At 43.6% G+C, this 23,616-nt stretch overlaps 1 non-coding gene across 1 annotated transcript; it reads left to right on the top strand.

Annotated features, from left to right (window-relative positions):
* The first annotated feature begins 4,524 nt into the window (after positions 1–4,524).
* On the top strand, positions 4,525–4,643 carry LOC124791104. Its single transcript, XR_007016532.1, has one exon. It is a non-coding gene; the product is annotated as a U5 spliceosomal RNA (small nuclear RNA).
* The last annotated feature ends 18,973 nt before the right edge of the window (positions 4,644–23,616 follow it).

Here is a 23,616-nt window from a genome sequence, read left to right as displayed (position 1 = left end):
ACCACCACCGCCATCGTCTATACCTCACCTTCCGCCGCCTCCACTACTATAACTTGGTGTGCTCAGTCACGCCCCCCTCCTGCCATCCCACCTCTCTTCACTCTCTCTTCGCCCTCGCTGTTTGTCGCCCCCTCTCCCCTGTCTTCCTCTCGCTCATCTCGTCCTGACCCTTTCCCCCCACTCCCCCAGCCTGTCACTGCCGCTCCGGCTAGGGTGGTGGCCCGTGGGGCCACTGTCCATGCCCAGCTCTCCCCGTCGCCTTCGTCATCATCGTCGCCACCACCGTCATCATCGTCACCATCGCCTTCACCGTCACCATCTCCGGCGCCGACTGCTGCGTCCACGCCGGGACCTGTCCCTTCCCACCACCTCCCCATCGCTCCCGTCCCTCATGCGACCCTCGCCGCCGTGATCACGCGGCTCACTCCGTCGATCACGGAGGAGGAGGTGTTGGCGGAGCTCAAGGCCCATCCCACACTGGAGGTGCGGGCGGTCCGCCGCATTTTCAACTCGGCCGGCCCCACCCGCCTTATGCGGGTTTTCTCTGAGGACGCCCCCTCCATTGACCGTCTCCTGAAGGAGGGTGCCCTCCTCTTCCACCAGCGGTACAAGGTCGACCCCTCCCGTTCCCCTCCTCAATCCCTGCGCTGCCAGAGGTGTCTGCGCTATAACGCGCACCCCACAGCTGAGTGCCGCGAGGCCCCCACCTGCCCGCATTGTCGGCAAGCGCACTTCCTCAGGCAGTGCCCTAACCTCCAATCCCCTCCTTCCTGCAGTACCTGCAATCTCCCCCATCCCACCTACTCCCAAAAGTGTAAAGCCCGACCCCCTCCAACCACTCCTGAACTCACCATCCCTGTCTGTCCCCTGGACGCCCCCACCCCTCCTGGCAATTCCCTTCGTCCCCCCCCACCCCCCGGCGAGGACGTCATCAGGTTCCTTACCATCGTCCTCCAGAATGTTCATCCCTTTCAGCGCCCTCACACTCTCCAGCAGATCTACCTTGCTGCCCGTTCCATCTTCCAACTCAAGATGTACGCCACCTACTCCCACAACCAGGCCCATTTCACCTTCTCCCGCATTGACACCATCGTCCAAATCCCTATCATGGCGCGCCAGCAATGTATCCTTTTCAACAACATCCTCTCCCTACCCGTCAACAGGAACCTCTTCCTGCACACCCTTGCCACCCACCGCGTGGGTGCCTTCCTCCTTAATAAAACCTTCCTCCAACCCCACCATACCGTTCACACTTCGCCCTACCTCCTCCACCGCTCCGATAATCCCCTCCCAATTGCACGTGGCGGAGTTGCCATTGGTCACCACCGCCAGATCCCCGTTCGGCTCCAACCTCTCCTTCCCGACCCCACCGAACACCTGATCCTTAGTCTCTTCTTCCCCGGCCTTACCGTTACCTGCGCCACCATCTATGTCTGCCCCAACGCTCCTATTCCCTTCGACTTCCTCTCCCACGTTGATCGTACCTTTTCCTCCTAAGTGATCGCTGCCGACCTCAACATCCATAGTCGTTCCACTGCCCAGTTACGGCGGTGGCATCGGTTCCTCTCCACCCTTCAAGGCGACCTCTCCCCCACCATACCCGTCCCGAATCGAACTCCACTCCTGATGTTATCCTCTCCTCCCCCAACCTCCTTGGCCGCATAACGGTGGATGTCCTGGAACCTATTGGTAGCGACCATCTCCCTGTCCTCCTCACCATTTCCGACGGTCGTCGCCCTCGCCCCGATCCTCGTACTGATCCTCCCCCTAAGTATGTCCACGACTATTCCCGAGCTGACTGGAATGCCTACCGGGATACCCTTTCCACCCAGGTCGATAGCCACCCTCTCACCTACCACCACCCTGACGATGTCACCCATGCCGCCTCCTTTCTCCAGCAGACCTTGTCTGAGGCCGTGGAGGCCCACGTTCCTACTGTCGCCATCCACCCCCACCGTCCTACCTTACCCCCCACAGGCCGTTCTCCTCCTCCATGAATCCCGTCGTCTCTACCGTGCCTTCCTCCACACGCGTGACCCGGACACACTACGACGCCACCGGCAACTCCAGCGACACGTTCGTAATTTGCTCGCGGCTAAGAAACGCCGGGACTGGCGACAGACATGCACCCGTTTAAATGCAACCCTACCGATCAACTCGTCCAAGTTCTGGTCGGCCTTCCGTCGCCTTACCGGAACTAAACCCTCCCCCTACTACCCTCTTCTCCACGATGATCACCCCTTCCCTGACACCCTTAGTAAGGCCAATCACTTTGCCTCCTACCTCTCCGATGTTTTCTCCATCCCCGATGATCCCCAGTTCGATTACTCCCTCTTCCCGGATATCCGCGATCGAACTGACACCTCTGTCCCTCCCCTCGCTCCTGGTTTCCAGTACTTGGACAACATTACACACACGGAACTCAATGCCCCTATCACTACCCAGGATCTCATTGATACACTCCGCACCAAACGCAACACCGCTCCTGGTCACGTGCGTGCCACCTACCGTCACCTTCGTGAAGCTCCTGTCTCTTTCCTCTCCACCCTGGCCAGGCTCTACAATGTAGTCCTGTCCACCGGTTACTACCCCGACCTGTGGAAAACCTTCCGTATCCTAATGTTCCTTAAACCTTGCAAACCGCCGTCCGCCGTCTCCTCCTACCGTCCCATCAGCCTTACCTCGGTCTTCAGCAAGGTCCTGGAATCTATCCTCACCCGCCGCATCCACCAGCATCTGCGCCAGCACCGCCTCCTTCCCGTCACCCAGTGTGGCTTTCGGCCATCCTTCTCTTCCGACGATCTTCTCCTTCACCTCACTCATCTCCTTTCCGAACAGCTTAATTCCCGTCGCTCCGCAATCTTCCTCTCCCTTGACCTCGAACGCGCCTATGACCGCGTATGGCATTCCGGTCTCCTCTTCAGTTTCCAAACCTTTGCCCTTCCCATTAACTACGTCCGTCTGATCGGCTCCTTTCTCTCCCGCCGTCCTTCCTATGTCACAATCCATAACACCGATTCCTACACCTTTTTCCCCTCCGCTGGTGTGCCCCAAGGCTCCGTCCTCTCCCCCCTTCTGTACCTTTTGTACACGGCGGACATGCCGCCGCCGTCGCCCCCCGTCCACCTCCTCCAGTTTGCCGATGACACCGCGTTCCTCGCCCTTGCCCCCACCCTGCAACGCTCCCAACGCCTTCTCCAATCCCATCTTGACCGGTTCACCGCTTGGTGCAACCAGTGGTTGCTCAAGGTCAATCCCTCCAAAACCCAGGCGATCATTGTAGGCAAAACCACCCCTTCCTTACGCCTCCTTGATTTCTATCTCACCGTCTATGGCCGTCCTATCGCCCTCACTCCCACCCGTAAGTACCTTGGCGTCACCCTCGACCGTCGCCTCTCCTGGACTCCCCATCTCCAGACGATCCAAGCCAAGGCACGTTCCCGACTCCGCCTCCTCAAGCTCCTTTCCGGCTGCACGTGGGGTCTGGACCCCTCCACAATCCTCCACACCTATAAATCCCTCATCCGCCCTATCCTTTGTTACGCCCATCCAGCCTGGATCTTCGCCCCCCCCCCTACCTTCTATAAATCCCTCCAAATCCTTGAACGCCATGCTCTCCGCCTTGCCTATCGCATCCGTCTCCCCTCCCCCACGCGGATCCTGTATGATCTCATCCCCTTCCCCCACCTCCTCCTTTTCCTTGAAAGGATACGGATCCTGTACACCTCCCGTAAACTTGATCCTCCTCACCCGCTCGTGTCCCCGATCCTCTCCCACCCCCACTCGCTGCCGCGCCTGTATTCCCACGTCCCACCCGGTCTCCATCTGTCCACCCTCCTTACCCTCTCCCAAGGTGGCTTCCGCCAGCTCCCCCTCCCTGATGATGTCCTCGTCCCCTCCGTCTACCCCTCTTATCAACTTTGATCCTCCCCCCCACCTCCTGTGTCCTCTCCTTTAGGCACCCTCCCTCCCTCCCTTCCCTTCCCTCCTCTTTCCTTTCCCCCCTCCCTCCTCCCCTCTCCACCGGGCTTCCCCTCCCCCTTCCTCCCTCCCCCTCTCTCCTTTGCCCATGGCATCTCTGCTGCCCCCTCTCCCATTCCCCTTCCCATTCCTCCTCCTCCACCTCCTCTCTTGGCAGGTCCCCGGACTCGTACACGCTCAGTGAACATTCGCGCGCCGGAGATCATCGCCGTCAGTGTTTCGTGTGTGTGCCTTCGTTTGTGTGTAGTGTTGTTCGCCGTCACGCCCCCACCGTTCATGTGCCGTCGCCATCATCCATGTCCTGTGCATCGTGTCGCCCAGTGTTAGTGATGTTTCTCGTCCAGCGTGAACGGCTACATGTTTTTTCGATTTGTAGTGTCTACATTTTTTTGCCCACCGTTTTTACTGTCTACTCTGTGCCACCTTTATGTACTACTTGTTGTAACACTCAAGGCTGAAGAGCGGCGTATTGTGCTGCTGCCAGCCCGCCTTTGTATAAGGTGTTAAAATCACAATAAAGAGAAAAAAAAAAAACGTTGATCGGCACTCTGGTTTCCCATCAAAACGAATAAATCTTTCGCCTTTTACTAAAGATTTCCGTGGAGGGGAACATTAACTGAGTCTATAAGGTATTTTTCGTAGTGCTCGGCTATTGCTGAGCCATAATCACAAGTGAAAACGTAATGTAAGTAGCAAGAGGTAGATTGTGTTGTGTGAATGAATTGCGTGGAGTAGCGGATGACGTTGGATCAGGCAGATATTTGTTTTTTTAAAATTTGAAATTGTAATAGGCTGTGTCGTAGTGTAATGAAACAAGTACATTTGCCCTGAAATGGCGTGCAGTGTGTTAGACGATTGTGTAAAGAGAGAGAGAGAAAGAGAGAGAGAGAGAGAGCTACAGGACTACCTGGAAACACTTGGTGAACCCTTTCCGTACCTCAGTTCTAGATGATTTGAGAGTGTTTACTTGCACTGCAGTTGCACAACAGCATATAAACTGATATTTGGAAGTGAATGATGAATGATAGGCTTTGTAAGAAATACTGGTATGTGATTAGTAGATTATGTTTTGAAACCCAAAATTATTTTTACCACAGAAGTTTGTGATTTGTAGGTATGACGTGAGTGAGCTTTGGGCCGAAGATGATGGTTAGTTGGGCAGGATGAGTATTTAAATGGTTTTCAATAGAGTGGATATTAGTGACACTGGCTTGTTGCCATAATGTGTTTGTTCATAACAGTGTACTCAGTTGTGTAGAAGATTTAGGTGAGAAAGAGACAGTTGTTGAATATGACATAAATAGCTAGAAATGAAGCAAGTAGCAATTTCCTGCTAGGTGTAGTTTGGGTATGGTGTGTCTCAGTGAGAGAGAAATCTTGAAATTGAAGGGTTGTTCCTAGCTACAGTCTTGGAAACTATGTATCTGCTGTTGACTCCAATGTTTTCAAGATTACTTGTGTACAAAATTGGCCAGACTTTGCAGTTTCTTCTTCAGTAAATCAGTGGAAGGTGGTGCAGATAATGGTAAAAATGTCGAGTGCCTCCTGTGAGTTGTTGATGCTGCTTGTCTTTTAAGTAAAATTGATAGGGGCTCTTGATTGACCCAGCCATACACAGAGCTGGTGCATACTTGGCTTGAGAAGACTTTGGTCAGTAAATGATGAAGTACCAACACAGTGCTCACAACAAAGCTCCTTTCCCTGCATTCTAGTTTCCCTCGGGTATAGAGTGACATGATATTGGCAGAGGATGTGCAGATAATCACTTTGATCAGGCTGTTTGTTTTTTTAATGCTCTTTTACCAGAATCCATGCATAGTGATAACTGTGTTCTCTGGTGGAACACGATGAGAACATTGTGTGAAGTGCAGCATACAAAATTATACTGTTTGCCTCATATTTGTACATATCAACAAAGGCAACATGATGTGCACTGCGTTTTACCATAATTATTATGTTTCATGTTTAGTTGGTATACTTACATGAATGGGGTGTTCAAATGTATCTGAAACCATGTGAATACAGTAACTAATACCATATGAAAACACAAATTGCTTACATACTTAATGATAACTCTAGTGCCCATGTAGCACATCACACTTGTGCAGAGTGGTATTCCTTAATAACACAATGAGGTTTTTTAAATTTTTAATTTTTTAAAATTTTTTTTATTTTTTTTTTTTTTAGATGCGTTATACACCTTTCACTCAAAAGATGAAACATGCATCATGTCTACAAACACTAAAGGAAGACAATTTATGGCAAATGGTACATGGCACTTACTACAGAGCCAGTTCCTTCTTGAACACTATCATTATCTCTGCTACAGTCCATGGGAGAAATCCTGAAATTGCCTATGGGTGTAACTGAGGGCATTTGTGCCATAGTCGAGTGAGTCATATGTATGTAATTTCAAGTAAAACACAAAAAACTGTGGCAACTTAGAAAAAAATAATTGGTCTTGTTTTATCCCAACCTTAATACACTCCTGGAAGTGGAAAAAAGAACACATTGACACCGGTGTGTCAGACCCACCATACTTGCTCCGGACACTGCGAGAGGGCTGTACAAGCAATGATCACACGCACGGCACAGCGGACACACCAGGAACCGCGGTGTTGGCCGTCGAATGGCGCAAGCTGCGCAGCATTTGTGCACCGCCGCCGTCAGTGTCAGCCAGTTTGCCGTGGCATACTGACTCCATCGCAGTCTTTAACACTGGTAGCATGCCGCGACAGCGTGGACGTGAACCGTATGTGCAGTTGACGGACTTTGAGCGAGGCCGTATAGTGGGCATGCGGGGGCCGGGTGGACGTACTGCCGAATTGCTCAACACGCGGGGCGTGAGGCCTCCACAGTACATCGATGTTGTCGCCAGTGGTCGGCGGAAGGTGCACGTGCCCGTCGACCTGGGACCGGACCGCAGCGACGCACGGATGCACGCCAAGACCGTAGGATCCTACGCAGTGCCGTAGGGGACCGCACCGCCACTTCCCAGCAAATTAGGGACACTGTTGCTCCTGGGGTATCGGCGAGGACCATTCGCAACCGTCTCCATGAAGCTGGGCTACGGTCCCGCACACCGTTAGGCCGTCTTCCGCTCACGCCCCAACATCGTGCAGCCCGCCTCCAGTGTGTCGCGACAGACGTGAATGGAGGGACGAATGGAGACGTGTCGTCTTCAGCGATGAGAGTCGCTTCTGCCTTGGTGCCAATGATGGTCGTATGCGTGTTTGGCGCCGTGCAGGTGAGCGCCACAATCAGGACTGCATACGACCGAGGCACACAGGGCCAACATCCGGCATCATGGTGTGGGGAGCGATCTCCTACACTGGCCGTACACCACTGGTGATCGTCGAGGGGACACTGAATAGTGCACGGTACATCCAAACCGTCATCAAACCCATCGTTCTACCATTCCTAGACCGGCAAGGGAACTTGCTGTTCCAACAGGACAATGCACGTCCGCATGTATCCCGTGCCACCCAACGTGCTCTAGAAGGTGTAAGTCAACTACCCTGGCCAGCACGATCTCCGGATCTGTCCCCCATTGAGCATGTTTGGGACTGGATGAAGCGTCGTCTCACGCGGTCTGCACGTCCAGCACGAACGCTGGTCCAACTGAGGCGCCAGGTGGAAATGGCATGGCAAGCCGTTCCACAGGACTACATCCAGCATCTCTACGATCGTCTCCATGGGAGAATAGCAGCCTGCATTGCTGCGAAAGGTGGATATACACTGTACTAGTGCCGACATTGTGCATGCTCTGTTGCCTGTGTCTATGTGCCTGTGGTTCTGTCAGTGTGATCATGTGATGTATCTGACCCCAGGAATGTGTCAATAAAGTTTCCCCTTCCTGGGACAATGAATTCACGGTGTTCTTATTTCAATTTCCAGGAGTGTATATACAACCAGACAAAGATTAATTATGCTTTTTACTGAATTAAAAAAAAAAAAAAACTCTCTTCACCAAACAACTCCATTTTATGAATATGAAGTTACATGAATAATCATGTAACTAAATAACCAACTATTAGCACTTTGCAAGTTACTGAATATGATGAGCGGTCTGAGAATTATAAGAAAAAAGTTGATGTCGTTGTAAGTCACAGCTGTACATTGTTACTGTGGTATCCTTCATATGAACTGGATGATGCCAGGCGTCTTCATTGACTGCTTCTGAGTGGCATACTATATTAAATCATTTTTCTGGTGTTACTTGTGCCACTACTTCCTCCAACAATTACTAACTTTCTTCCACAGTGAAGCCTGTATTGTTCGTTGTCACATAATGTTTGATATGGATCCAAAACATTTCAATGGTACTGAAGAGGTAGTGGTTTGGAGAAAGCCTACAAATCTCGTGACAATGTTCTCTAGCTACCTCATCAACAACATACAGTTTAAATTGTGACTAATTTTGTTTCACAAGTTCCCTGAGCTCTCCCTTAGACCAACTATCCTGAACATTCATATTGTGACATTTTAACCATTCAAAACGGTTGGCTTTTCTCATTCTCACCATCAAAACTTTATAACTGAATCATGTAGGTCTCATCCATTACAATGACAGCAGGCCAATTTAAGTAGTCACTTGTTTTCCTTGACTTGCAAACCGGGAGACAGATGCGAAACCAACGAAAGTTGTAGCATGTAAGATAATAATTATTGCATTTCTTTCCTACAACAACAGCAGTACTTCCACATCATAGCTTAAAAGTGTTCTTAAACATGGACAAAGCCACACAATGATATCATTAATCCCCATTATAATTTTCCATTCCCAAACGTTTGTGTATCTGAAACATAGGATGTTGACTACTGTTTACTGAGAAGTCCTTCTGTCACTGAATAATTCTGACTTGTAAAGAGCAACTCACAGCTTCTTCATGGTTGTGGCAATGAACATCAGCTTGTTGGAATGGAGTCCAGGTTCATTACTAATTGTTATCTTCCTCCTTTTACTGAGTGTCCCTGGCTTGAATAAACCAGCCCCTTCACATTCTGAACAGTATTTTTCCTTACAGACTTTCACAATTTTTTGTTCTTCTCTACAAAGCCTCTCTTATTCTTTAAACTACATTGCTGAGAGGCTGTAGGGTTACACTGTTGTCTGTCCTTCTTCAAAAAATATTCCTGCAACAAGCACACAATCTTACGTATCTGACCAGGGAAGACATGAGCAAATTTTTGAACTTTCCATTCAGCAACCCTAATTTTCTGCACACTTCCACTGCAGACTTCAGATGTTCCACAGGGCAAGATAAACTCATTGCTCAAAGAAATGAACTAAAATGGAACACAGCTCTTAGGGCACCAGCCTCAGGTGTTAACTGTCACTGGCTAGTAGACACAACCTGTCACTGTAGAGCCACTTGATGCAGGGGCAGATACAAACTTCAATTCCAGGAGGTGGGCAGGGGAAGAGAATAAATTATTCATGATTTTGGATTATTTTCAAAATGTTTTATCTTTGACATATTTTTTAAAGAAAAAGGTCCAAATGTGGCAGGGAGGGGGGATGAAAGCAATGGCTTTTTAGTGTGCAGGTTATTTTTAATGCAGATTCTCCATGCCGCCCCCTCTCCACATCCCTGAAAAAATATAACTTGACATGGCTACATAGGATTGTAATATTAATAAAAATAACAATAGAATATATCATGTATTTTATTACAATAAAATACAGTTCATAGGAAAAACTCAAGCCATCTCTTCTTAATCTACATAGTGTAGAACTTTGCTTCCGCCTTCTTTTCCCCAACAATTGAGGCTTTAATGAAACAAATTGGTTACACATGTATCATTCAAAGTTTTTTCCATCACTGGCCACTACTTTCTCCCATCTTATGGGCAGTGTACGAATCCCGCATTAAAAAAATTGTTCATGTTTGAAGCGATCCACGAATCGATCCCAATTTGTGACTTCTTCAGGAAATCGGAAGTGTTGGTCAGCCAGGCCATGCAGCATTGATCGAAACAGGTGACAGTCGGAGGGAGTAATGTCTGGAGAATCCGGCGGGTGGGTTAGGTCTTCCCAGTTTATCGTTTCAAAGTATGTTTTTATCTCTTTTGCAACATGGGGTCGAGCCTTGTCATGCTGAAAAATCACTTTATTGTGCCACTTGCTGTATTGAGGCCGTTTGTCTTTTAATGCTCTGCTCAAACGCATTAATTGCGTTCTATAACGAGCAGCTATGATTGTTTCACTTGGTTTTAACACCTCATAGTACATGACGCAGAGCTGGGAATATTCGGTTTGGCCGTCGATGTGGAAGCGTGGCCAAGACATCTCCATGATTTATTGAGTTTAGGGTTATCATAATGAACCCATTTTTCGCCCCCAGTCACAATGTGATACAGAAATCCCTTCAGTTTTTGCCTCTGAAACAACTGTTCACAAACGCCGTTCAACGTCTATTGGTTTCATATCGCACGGGACCCAAGTTCCTTCTTTCTGAATCATGCCCATAGCCTTGAGGCGTTTTGAAATGGCTTGCTGTGTCACTCCCACTAACCATGCCAATTCTTCTTGAATTTGATGCGAGTCTTCGCTCAGCAATGTCTTCAAATCTGCATCTTCAAAAACACTCTCTCTTCCACCAGTATGCCAGTCTACGACGTTAAAATACCGTTCTTGAAGTGTTGAAACCACTCACGACACGTTCTTTCACTAATAGTGTCCTTACCTTATGTACTTGAGAGTATTCAATGAGACTCAGCCGCTGTTTTCATCATATTGAAACAAAAGAGCAACATCTCCTGCGAATGACGACAACTGGGCTCATAAAGTGACATCTTCAATCAAAAACAACTTTATGATGCAGACATAAATTGACTAATGTTTGAATGAGGTTATGTTGACCGAGGTCCAAGCTAACTGCCTAATGTCTGCGATCTGTGTCTTTCCACCGCTACTTACTGTTGTCGCCACCTATCGGCAAACGGCGGGAGCAAAGTCGTACACCTTGTATATAAATCTAAAAATATTTCTAGATACTGTTATTTAGCAGTATCAATGTCACTATCTCAACTGAATTGCAATGAAGCTAAACCAGCAAGTCATTCTTCCCCCATGATTGACTGAAACCAAGTCTTGAACCAATGAAGAGTTGAGAATGTACATTCTGCTGCTGCTACAATTACTGGCAGTATGGTAAAAATTTTTAGAATCATGCAAATGCAAGAATACATTTCACTGTCCCACAACTCCCGATGATATCAAGAAGACACTCTGGAATTCTAAGACCAATATCAACATAGTGCTTACATCTGGTCATTCAAAATTGGAACTCTTGCATTACAAATGAAATAGAAGTTCACTGAAGTTGGTTGTACACCTCTGTTGTTCCATTCGCAATTTCAGTGTCTTTTGTGTGGTACCGGTGCTTTTTGCTTTCCGAAATAAGAGACCTTTGCCTCGGGTGCAAACACTGCTTGCACTTCCGGCCGCTACATGGCAGCCTGGGGCACATACAGTAGTATTCTACGGAGGAAGCAGTCATGCCAAACAACCACTGAAAGAGTAACTCAGAAGAGGGCAGTCACAGCACTCATGTGGTTTCTTTCACACTGCCCCTCTCTTCGAAAATTCTCGCACAGCACTAGCATGTTCATATTATCCTAACAGTGCAAGCTCGTTATTGATATTTGGCCACTTGCATCCATACTTCCTCTTTCGTTTCACTTTCCATCTCACCTGATACCCACCCAAGAGCTGCTGATATACGCTACTTGCAATAAATGATTTTCTCCCTGTATCTCTTTTCACCTATCACAAGTATTGCTCTTCCTCACATGGCCATTATGCAAACACCCACAGCTAAACAAACACTTCCATTCAGCGCCACGTCCATACTATCGATACACACCAGTAATTTTACAGGTACTTGCTCCACAAATAAGTTTTTAACATGTACTGTTAAACAGGTGAAGAATCAAAATATACAACAGGTCTCTATGAACATCATTGTCAGTACTTTCACAGATCTATGTGTACCATGCCAATGTTTGTGCTTCAACTATGATGGCCAATGTGTTATCAATACAGAAATTTCTCATAAAATAACAAATAATTTGATAACTATAGAACTACTCTGACAAGCTCCTTACTAAAATTCTAGATGTTTAGCAATCTGGGCATCATTACAGAAAAATTTCAAGCAGGGCCTTTATCCCATGAGCACTTCTTTGCTGCTGCCGACAGACAAAACTACAAACTACTGTTTATAATAGTTTCCTTGTCACAGTGAACGGGAACTAATGCTAGTGCCACAGTTTACTCAAAAAAAGTTTTCAATAACAACTTGAAAACTACCAACTTTATCCTCTCAAACTTTCAAACACACAGAAAAAACTTAATTCCACAGAAAAAACTTAATTCCACAGAAATTTCAGAGTAACAAAGGTTACCCTACATTTTCAGACATATTCAAATAACTACTTCTGTGCACTTCACTTCATACAATGTTCTCATCATGTTCCACCAGAGAAAACAGTTATCACTATGAATGCGTTCTGGTTACAGAGCATAAAAAAACAAGGCTGGTCGAAGCGATTATCTGCACAACCTCTGCCAATATCATGTCACTCTATCCCAGAGGGAAACTAGAATGCAGGGAAAGGAGCTTCATTGTGAGCACTGTGCTCTTATTTCATCATTTACTGACCAAAGCCTTGTCAAGCCAAGTGTGCACCAGCTCTGTGTATGGCTAGGACAATCAGGAGCCCCCTATCAACTTTACTTAAAAGACAAGCAGCATCTCACTCACATCACACCTACCAATCACAAACTTGTGCAGTAATAATAATTTTGGGTTTCAAAACTCAATCTACCAATCACATACCAGTATTACTTACAAAGGCTATCATTCATCATTCACTTCCAAATATCAGCGTATATGCTGTTGTGCAACTGCAGTGCAAGTATGGTTCGAAGCAGTTCCACATACTACTCCATCCTGTGCAAGCTTCTTCATCTCCAAGTACTACTGTAAGCTATGTCCTTCAGAATCTGTTTAGTGTATTTTTGCCTTGGTCTCCCTCTATGATTTTTACCCTGTGCGCTTTCCTCCAATACTAAATGGATGATCCCTAAATGTCTCAGAACGTGTTCTACCAACTGATCTCTTCTAGTCAAGTTGGGCCATAAATTCTTCTTCTCCCCAGTTCTGTTCAGTACCTACTCATTAGTTACGTGATCAAGCCATCTAATCTTCAGCATTCTTCTGTAGCACCACATTTCGAAAGCTTCTATTCTCTTACTGACTAAGCTATTTTTCATTCGTGTTTCACTTCGATGCATGGCTACACTTGATACAAATACTTTCAGAAAAGACTTCCTGACACTTCAATGTCAACAAATTCCTCTTCTTCAGATACCCTTTCCTTGCCATGCCCAGTCTACATTTTATATCCTCTCTACTTTATCATCATCAGTTATTTTGCTCCCCAAACAGCAAAACTCATTTACTACTTCAAGCATCTCATTTCCTAACCTAATTCCCTTAGAATCACGTGATTTAATTCGACTACATTCCATTACCTCCAGTTTGCTTTTTTTAATGTTCATCTTAGATCCTCCTTTCAAGACATTGTCCATTCCATTCAACTACTCTTCCATGTCCTTTGTTGTCTCTGACAGAATCACAGTGTCGTTGGCAAACCTCAAAGTTTTTATTTCTCCTCCATAAAGTGTAATTCCTGCTCCAAATTTTTCTTTTGTTTCCTTTACTGCTCTCTCAGTATACAGGCTTATTAACATCAGAGATAGGCTACAGCCTTCTCTCACTCCCTTCTCAACCACTGCTTCCCTGTTGCGCACCTTAACCAATATCCATTTTTTTGGAAAGTTTGCTACTGATTCTGCTGTTGCGTGCGCACGCAAACTCTGAGTCTGTTGTTGCGATAGGCAGCGAGCAAACAGTCATTGAGAGTGGTCGGACACAGACTGGCATCGAGAGAAATCCCATCAGAAGAGGTCGTACACAGCCTGCCATAGGAGACTTTGGTATTAATCGAGAATTTTTGGTAATTTTCCTTTTTGCTCCACGTAGTTGTTTGCTTGCACTTCGGAGGGATTTTGTCAGTAATTGATAGTAATATTCATATCCTTGTTGTGACCAGATACGTGATTATTGGTTATAGACATTGCTGTATAAATGAAGTTTTGCAGGTCTAGTGAAGCGGGGGATACAACCCGTCGGCTTTGACCAATGACGTCATACATTAGTCATAGATAGTAACATCTTCACTTTGAGGCATAGATAATAAAACAGTTCTGTATTCCGGATAAGCGCTATTATCGTACATTAAAATAACTGAATGTGTATCTAAAAGCGATTGCTTGGTATGCCTTAAATTATTCATAATGTGATTTAATTAAATTAATTGGTTGTTTCTTATTCAAACGGTACTTAATTTTATTCGTAATGATATTGAGGTAATTTGGAGTATTAGTTTGTTATTGTAGAACAATTTTAGTATCTTATTTTCGTTTATAGGAATGGATTTGTCTGTTGCAATGAATCTTGACGGTTTAAGACAAGCTATGAGCGAAGACATGTTGACCACAATTTGTTTCTTGCAAATGTGTGGTCTTATTGCTGATTACGTCCGATGTCATGAGTGCGGCGAACATATGCGCCTCACCAGTGTATCAAGTCACCGTGTTCACGACTTATTCGTATGGCACTGCAGCAAAGATCGGTTGTGGCGGTCCATTAGACGAGGGACGTGGTTCAAAAAATCCAAGCTCGCCTCGAGAGGCATTATGAAAATCACGTACTGTTGGTGTTTGAGATCTACTGTGTGGCTCTGTGTGCATGAATGTCGTGTGAGTAAGCGTACAGTTGTGGATTGGTACTCGTTTTGTAGGGAAGTTCGTGGGGAGTACATGAAATATAGGGGGCAGTTGGGGGGGGGGGGGGGGGTTATGGTCGAAATTGACGAGTTGCAAGGGTTCTGTTGTTATTTCCGACGGGTTTTCTTCATACAGGGGTTTAGGCAATAGGGGTTATCAACATCTTGTAGTAAACCACAACATTGAATTTAGATCATTATCCACAGGGGCCTGCACTAACAGTATAGAGGGTTACTGGTCAGCAGTGGAATCTCTTACAGGGAAAAGGAAACGTCAGATTTCGACACTTCAAAGCCACCTAGACGAGTATTCGTGGAGACAAAGTATTCCGCGGACATACTGCCCGTTTAAGTGTTTTATTAAACATGTTGGCAAAATGTACTGTCCCAAATATCGCAGCTAATTGGGGGGGGGGGGGGGGGAAGAGGTGTTTGTGAATGTGTGTGTGTGTGTGTGTGTGTGTGTGTGAGAGAGAGAGAGAGAGAGAGAGAGAGAGAGAGAGAGAGAGAGAGAGAGAGGTTTCGTGATGTGTTTGTTGTGAGTGTGGGTATGTGATTTTCGTTACTGCCTGTCTAGGGGAGCTTCGGTTATTCCTCGATATTTCCGTCTGGTAAATTCACTGTTTTATTCCATCAATATGTGTATTTTCCTATTGTGAAGTACGTAATAGAAATTTCTCAGCTGTCGATCTTCTTTCATTTCCCAGCACTAGTATCAGTACGAAATTTTCGAATGCGTACTTGCTATATTAAAGGCGAAACCCTCAACACAACTAAAAGTTGTATCCCATCCTTCACTACGCCTTTACACTGACACTATATATGTCAATTGGCGAGCAAGATACAAATGTTGCGTATAGCTATGTAGCTCAAGTAACAAATGGGATTCTATTAGTGTCCAAGGCAACAAAAAAACTGTACCCCATAGTGAAGTACGGGATACAAATTGTACATGTGTCGTCTTCTTGTCTCCGTGTAGTTCAGTTGAGGTACAGGTTGCAAATGTAACGTACATCTATTTTCACCTTTTCGTTACCTTTGTTACCAGTGTACATATATAGAGGTCAACGGAAGTCTGGTATACGTATATTACATACGTAGGTCCTTCTGTCATCAGTAGTACTGATATGCACGTAAGAATAGACTGTTAGTAATAGCGGGGACGAGATAAACAACACATCTACAATTTGTTTCCTGTGTTCCATTTAGGGTTTATTGAAGCGGAGGATACATCGTTCAAGTCAACAACAGGACAGTAATCCTAGTGAAAACGAAGAAATCGGCTTCCGACAAACTCGTATTCCGTACTGCACTTAAGCAACACTCTTCGAATGAGCTTTTAATGTGATTTGTATCCTGTGTTTCATTTAAGGTTTAGTGAAGCAGGGGATACATAGTTCATGTGAACAACAAGACAACAATGCTAGTTAAAACTAAGAAATCGACATACGTTAAACTTGTGTGCTGTACTGCACTTAAACAATACAGTTCGAAAGAGTTTCGAGATACAACTGACATACATGTAACGTGGTGTATTCTTTGCTAGTCATATATTTCATTCATTTCTTTCCATTGTATTTTGCGGAGAAACACTAAGATACAAACACGCGATATCGTTAACGTGAAAATACTACTGGCCCTTATATATATGAAGTACAGTTTTTCTCTCTTGCATTCCTTTGTTTCTGAACATTCTTCTCAGCTCATTCATCTTTGTAATAGATGACTGTCTGGTCAGTTCTGACGTCATTGGTCAAAGACGACGGGTTGTATCCCCTGCTAAACTAGACCCGAAAAAAGTGTATTTTCACCCGAGTAAAAGTGTGGTTTTTAACCGGGAAAAGTCTGGGAATTTTTTTCCTTGTCCGTGTATACACCCTGTTAAGGAAAGACTGTTTTCATCAATGTTTCGAAACAAGTATACTATCAGTCAGATATTTTATTTAACAGGGATATTGCCTGCATATTTCACTCCAGTGCCAAATTTAGATTCATTTGAGGGTAGTGTAGATCGTTTTCCCTTCTAGTGTTGTAGTTGATGCTATTTCTATTACTCCAAAACTGTATTGCATCACTGACAGCAAAACAGCAAATTTTGTCAGTGATTCCAGTTGCTTATAGTTGCCTGAATGATATATTTCAGTGTATGCACCCCACACATAATTATAATTACATTCTGGTGTGTGTTATCCAGCATATTATGGTGTTGGAAATGGGCAAATAAAAGATCACAAAATACCTTAAGTCACTGGTTTACATACCCTCAGAGATGGCAATTACTTTTGTGACAAGAATGTAAACGTTTTAGAAGGCATATTGTATGATTTTTCCAGATGAAGTTTTAATTGATTTGCCACTCAAGAACTGAGTACTTTCTGTCTTATTTATTATTTCTTGTTGGTACATTACATTAATAGCAATTGGGGTGCTTTAGACTGCTCAAAACTGTTTGAGCTGTGTTTTTAAATTTTAAATGTAGTCCATCTGTGTAAGATCATCTAATGTTGTTGTGGTCTTCAGTCCTGAAACTGGTTTGATGCAGCTCTCCATGCTACTCTATCCTGTGCAAGCTTCATCATCTCCCAGTACCTACTGCAACCTACAGCCTTCTGAATCTGCTTAGTGTATTCATCTCTTGGTCTCCCTTTACGATTTTTACCCCCCACACTGCCCTCCAATGCTAAATTGGTGATCCCTTGATGCCTTAGAACATGTCCTACCAACCGATACCTTCTTCTAGTCAAGCTGTGCCACAAACTTCTCTTCTCCCCAATCCTATTCAATACCTCCTCATTAGTTATGTGATCTACCTATCTAATCTTTAGCATTCTTCTGTAGCACCACATTTCGAAAGCTTCTATTCTCTTCTTGTCCAAACTATTTATCGTCCATGTTTCACTTCCATACATGGCTACACTCCATACAAATACTTTCAGAAACGACTTCCTGACACTTAAATCTATACTCGATGTTAACAAATTTCTCTTCTTGAGAAACGCTTTCCTTGCTATTGCCAGTCTACATTTTATATCCTCTCTACTTCGACCATTATCGGTTATTTTACTCCCTAAATAGCAAAACTCCTTTACTACTTTAAGTGTCTCATTTCCTAATCTAATTCCCTCAGCATCACCCGACTTAATTTGACTACATTCCATTATCCTAGTTTTGCTTTTGTTGATGTTCATCTTATATCCTCCTTTCAAGACACTGTCCATTCCGTTCAACTGCTCTTCCAAGTCCTTTGCTGTCTCTGACAGAATTACAATGTCATCGGCAAACCTCAAAGTTTTTACTTCTTCTCCATGAATTTTAATACCTACTCCGGATTCTTCTTTTGTTTCCTTTACTGCTTGCTCAATATACATATTGAATAACATCGGGGAAAGGCTACAACCCTGTCTCACTCCTTTCCCAACCACTGCTTCCCTTTCATGCCCCTCGACTCTTATAACTGCCATCTGGTTTCTGTACAAATTGTAAATAGCCTTTTGCTCCCTGTATTTTACCCCTGCCACCTTCAGAATTTGAAAGAGAGTATTCCAGTTAACATTGTCAAAAGCTTTCTCTAAGTCTACAAATGCTAGAAACATAGGTTTGCCTTTTCTTAATCTTTCTTCTAAGATAAGTCGTAAGGTCAGTATTGCCTCCCGTGTTCCAACATTTCTGCGGAATCCAAACTGATCTTCCCCGAGGTCGGCTTCTACCAGTTTTTCCATTCGTCAGTAAAGAATTTGCGTTAGTATTTTGCAGCTGTGACTTATTAAACTGATAGTTTGGTAATTTTCACATCTGTCAACACCTGCTTTCTTTGGGATTGGAATTACTATATTCTTCTTGAAGTCTGAGGGTATTTCGCCTGTCTCATACATCTTGCTCACCAGATGTTAGAGTTTTGTCAGGACTGGCTCTCCCAAGGCTGTCAGTAGTTCTAATGGGATGTTGTCTACTCCTGGGGCCTTGTTTCGACTTAGGTCTTTCAGTGCTCTATCAAATTCTTCACGCAGTATCATATCTCCCATTTCATCTTCATCTACATCCTCTTCCATTTCTATAATAATGTCCTCAAGTACATCGCCCCTGTATAGACCCTCTATATACTCCTTCCACCTTTCTGCTTTCACTTCTTTGCTTAGAACTGGGTTTCCATCTGAGCTCTTGATATTCATACAAGTGGCTCTTTTTTCTCCAAAGGTCTCTTTAATTTTCCTGTACGCTGTATCTATCTTACCCCTAGTGAGATAAGCCTCTACATCCTTACATTTGTCCTCTAGCCATCCCTGCTTAGACATTTTGCGCTTCCTGTTGATCTCATTTTTGAGACGTTTGTATTCCTTTTTGCCTGCTTCATTTACTGCATTTTTATATTTTCTCCTTTCATCAATTACATTAAATATTTCTTCTGTTATCCAAGGATTTCTACTAGCCCTCGTCTTTTTACCTACTTGATCCTCTGCTGTCTTCACTACTTCATCCCTCAGAGCTACCCATTCTTCTTCTACTGTATTTCTTTCCCCCATTCCTGTCAATTGTTCCCTTATGCTCTCCCTGAAACTCTGTACAACCTCTGGTTTAGTCAGTTTATCCAGGTCCCATTTCCTTAAATTCCCACCTTTTTGCTGTTTCTTGAGTTTTAATCTACAGTTAGTAACCAATAGATTGTGGTCAGAGTCCACATCTGCCCCTGGAAATGTCTTACAATTTAAAACCTGGTTCCTAAATCTCTGTCTTACCATTATATAATCTATGTGAAACATGTCAGCATCTCCAGGCTTCTTCCATGTATACAACCTTCTTTTGTGATTCTTGAGCCAAGTGTTAGCTATGATTAAGCTGTGCTCTGTGCAAAATTCTACCAGGCGGCTTCCTCTTTCATTTCTTACCCCGAATGCATATTCACCTACTATGTTTCCTTCTCTCCGTTTTCCTACTGCCAAATTCCAGTCACCCATGACTATTAAATTTTTATCTCCCTTCACTATCTGAATAATTTCTTTTATTTCATCATACATTTCTTCAATTTCTTTGTCATTTACAGAGCTAGTTGGCTACTAGTTGTACTACTATGGTAGGCATGGGCTTTGTGTCTATGTTGGCCACAATAATGCGTTCACTATGCTGTTTGTAGTAGCTTACCCGCAATCCTATTTTTTTATTCATTATTAAATCTACTCTTGCATTACCCCTATTTGATTTTGTATTTATAACCCTGTATTCGCCTGATCAAAAGTCTTGTTCCTCCTGCCTCCGAACTTCACTAATTCCCACTATATCTAACTGTAACCTATCCGTTTCCCTTTTTAAATTTTCTAACCTACCTGCCCGATTAAGGCATCTGACATTCCATGCTCCGATCTGTAGAACGGCAGTTTTCTCTCTCCTGATAACAACGTCCTCTTAAGTAGTCCTCGCCTGGAGATCCGAATGGGGGACTATTTTATCTCCGGAATATTTTACCCAAGAGCACATCATCATCATTTAACCATACAGTAAAGCTGCATGCCCTCGGGAAAAATGATGGCTGTAGTTTCCCCCTTGCTTTCAGCCATTCGCAGTACCACAACAGCAAGGCCGTTTTGGTTAGTGTTACAAGGCCAGATCAGTCAATCATCCAGACTGTTGCCCCTGCAACTACTGAAAAGGCTGCTGCCCCTCTTCAGGAACCTTACGTTTGTCTGGCCTCTCAACAGACACCCCTTCATTGTGGTTGCACCTACAGTACGGCTATCTGTATCGCTGAGGCATGCAAGCCTCCACACCAACGGCAAAGTCCATGGTTCTAGGTGGGGGGGGGGGGGGGGGGGAGGGGGGGGGATATCATCTAATAGCTGTAACAGAAAAGTATTTCAGTATTTTCCTTGTTGATGTTTATTTGTTCAACTTGATAATTTTGTATGTTTCGAAACACAATAAAAGTCTTGAACATATTTGGATCAAAACTGCAACATAAATACCAAAAGCAATGTATTTCTGAAGCACAGGAAAGGGCATTCATGAAATGGATAAACCATTGCTGTAGTTTAGATATTCAGTCTCCTAGTGTTATTTGAACACACAAAACCAGATGTCTACATACCACAGTATGACCATTAACTGAAAATTCTATGAAGTGTAATTAGTTACTAATCTGACAGGATTGCTAAGAGTTAATTTTATGCAAGATCAAGGTAATAACTGTGGAAGGTGTCACGTGTGTGTTTAAGTGTTGTGGCTACTTTTATTTTTAAATTTATTTTACATGTCTCCTTCCATGGGACCAAATTGAGGAGCATATCTCCAAGGGGCATGAGACATGTCAGTACATAAACTTACAACATGAAAAAAATAAAGAAAAAAAAAAAAACAGCCAGAAGTTTAAGTAAACACAATCAACAATATAACATAGGAATCAGCTTAATTTTTCAAGGAACTCCTTGACAGAACAGAAGGAGTGCCCCATCAGGAAGCTCTTCAGTTTCAATTTGAAAGCATATCGTTTACTACAAAGATTTTTGAATTCTTGTGGTAGCTTATTGAAAATGGATGCAGCAGTATACTGCACACCTTTCTGCACAAGAGTCAGGGAAATGCAATCCCAGTGCAGGTTGGATTTCTGCTTAGTATTAACTCAGTGGAAGCTGCTAATTTGACAAAATAAGCTGATATTGTTAACATGAAAGCACAATAAAGAACATATATATTTAGAGTCCAATGTCAGAATACCCAGACTAGAGAACAGGGGTCAACAAGAAATCCAAGAACTTACACCACTTATGGCCCGAACTGCCTATTTCTGAGCCAAAAATATCTTTTGAGAATGCGAAGAGCTACCCCAAAATTTAATACTACTATGTGTACACCATTAGATGTTTGCTTCAATTGCTGAGACAAGTATATTTCTTGGAGCTGTCAGTGGCCAGTATTTGTTAAAATTTACGTTTTGAGAGAGAGACACGTTAAGGTAACATTGCTGTCAACTTTCATATTAATTTGGCACAGTAGTTGAAAAATGTTGAAATAGAAGTCACTACATAAAGGGCACCCAGACAATATTTTAGCATTATTATTAGTTTTGTCTTTACCACTGCGATGTGAGTGCATTTATTAAAAATAATTTTCTTTACTAAGTGAACTAGTAAGTGTCAAGAGTGCAGTGAGCTGTTGACTTCTTTGCGTAGGAGATGAGTAAAATCTATTTGCTTTGAGTTACGTGAATGTTAGGTACTGCTCCATTTTTGTTATATGTATTCCTGCAAGAAAAATGGGTAAAATTTTATGATACCCAGGAATATGACACACAGCTTGCTTTTGAGCTTTCCCTCCTCCTATAATTTGGTTTTTGGACATATGAAAACTTCTGAAAACTTCTGAAAAAAGCATTGTACAGAAAAATGTTTAAAGGAATATTTACTCATTGTGACCAAATAATTACTAAAATCATTTAAAAAAATTCTTGTTATAAAGATTTGTATTTCAGATAATGTAGTCTGTGTGATAGACACTGCTTTGTTCTTTGCAGTATCTTCATAATGCTATATAAACTTTAAAAGGCATACTGGTGGCTGTTTTATCTCAGAAACCTACGACAGTAATAAAGTATGTTTCCAATGTCACTGACTGTGAAATTTAATTCATACAAACTTTGTTGTTAAATGCAAAACACAGTCATTATTCTGTTTGCTAGTGAAGGCAGGTCAGTGTGTGTGTCTATATATATATATATATATATATATATATATATATATATATATGATAGGATTGAAGGAAGTAAGCAATAATTTATAAATGTTGAATTTAAATGCTAGAATCTAAAATACATTTGACATGGCAGTAAGTTTCTATTAGTCTGGACTTCATTGTTGCAATTTGTGTTACATAAGATAACATAATGCACTAATTTTTTTCCTTATGAGTGACGGTAGATCTCCTAAGTGGAATGTGAATGTAATTGTCTTTGTTCTGGTGTGTCTGCTCGCATGGTATAGTTCACCAGTTTATCTTCTATATTCTGTTACATTTAGTTATATTACAACTTTTATCTTTTTGATACAGAAATACTTGGCACATATTATTCTCATAATGTCAGTTATTGTATCTGAATTCTATGGTAACAAGGCAGTGCTTGTCGAAAAGTCAGTCTGTAATTTGTCAACAAAGTCTGTTTCTATTACTTTGTGTATGACTCATGACAGATCTTGAAAGACAAGGGGGGACAGAAAAAGTGGGTGTGTGGCTGTTGGTCACACTATTATGATTGGCACATCCCCCAATTCCAAATAAACATGTACACACCTTGCTGGGATGTTCAGTCTTTGCTTGGTGGTTGCCAAGGATGAAGCTCTGCCCAAGTGTGAGGCTCACACAGTTATACTGTTTTTAAGTGAAGAAGATGTTAAACCTATTGAAATTCAAAGCGAACCATGCGTGAAAATCGGCACCTTACTCATTATGATTTCTGCGTTTCAGTTCCTGAGTTTTCCTGAAGCACTGTGCACAAGATTGTAACAGAAAAGTTACAATATCAAATGATGTGAGCAAGGTGAGTGTCATAGATGTTGCTGTAAGACCACTAACTGCAAATTTCTTCACCGCTTTGCACATGAAAATAACAGCTTTTTTGACTAGATTATCATGGGTGACTGATTGTAATTGCTCCTCTTTACACCTGAGACCAAACAAAAATCACACAAGTAGTAGTAGCATTAATCTTTGCTGAAGCTGAAAAATTCAAAGACTGTTTGGTGGTAAAGGCATTTAAACTATGTATTGAGATCAGACGAATTTATTATTAGTTGA

Source organism: Schistocerca piceifrons, chromosome 3, assembly GCF_021461385.2.
Source record: "Schistocerca piceifrons isolate TAMUIC-IGC-003096 chromosome 3, iqSchPice1.1, whole genome shotgun sequence".
NCBI classification, from domain to species: domain Eukaryota; kingdom Metazoa; phylum Arthropoda; class Insecta; order Orthoptera; family Acrididae; genus Schistocerca; species Schistocerca piceifrons.
This window is presented reverse-complemented; position numbering and strand designations above follow the sequence as displayed.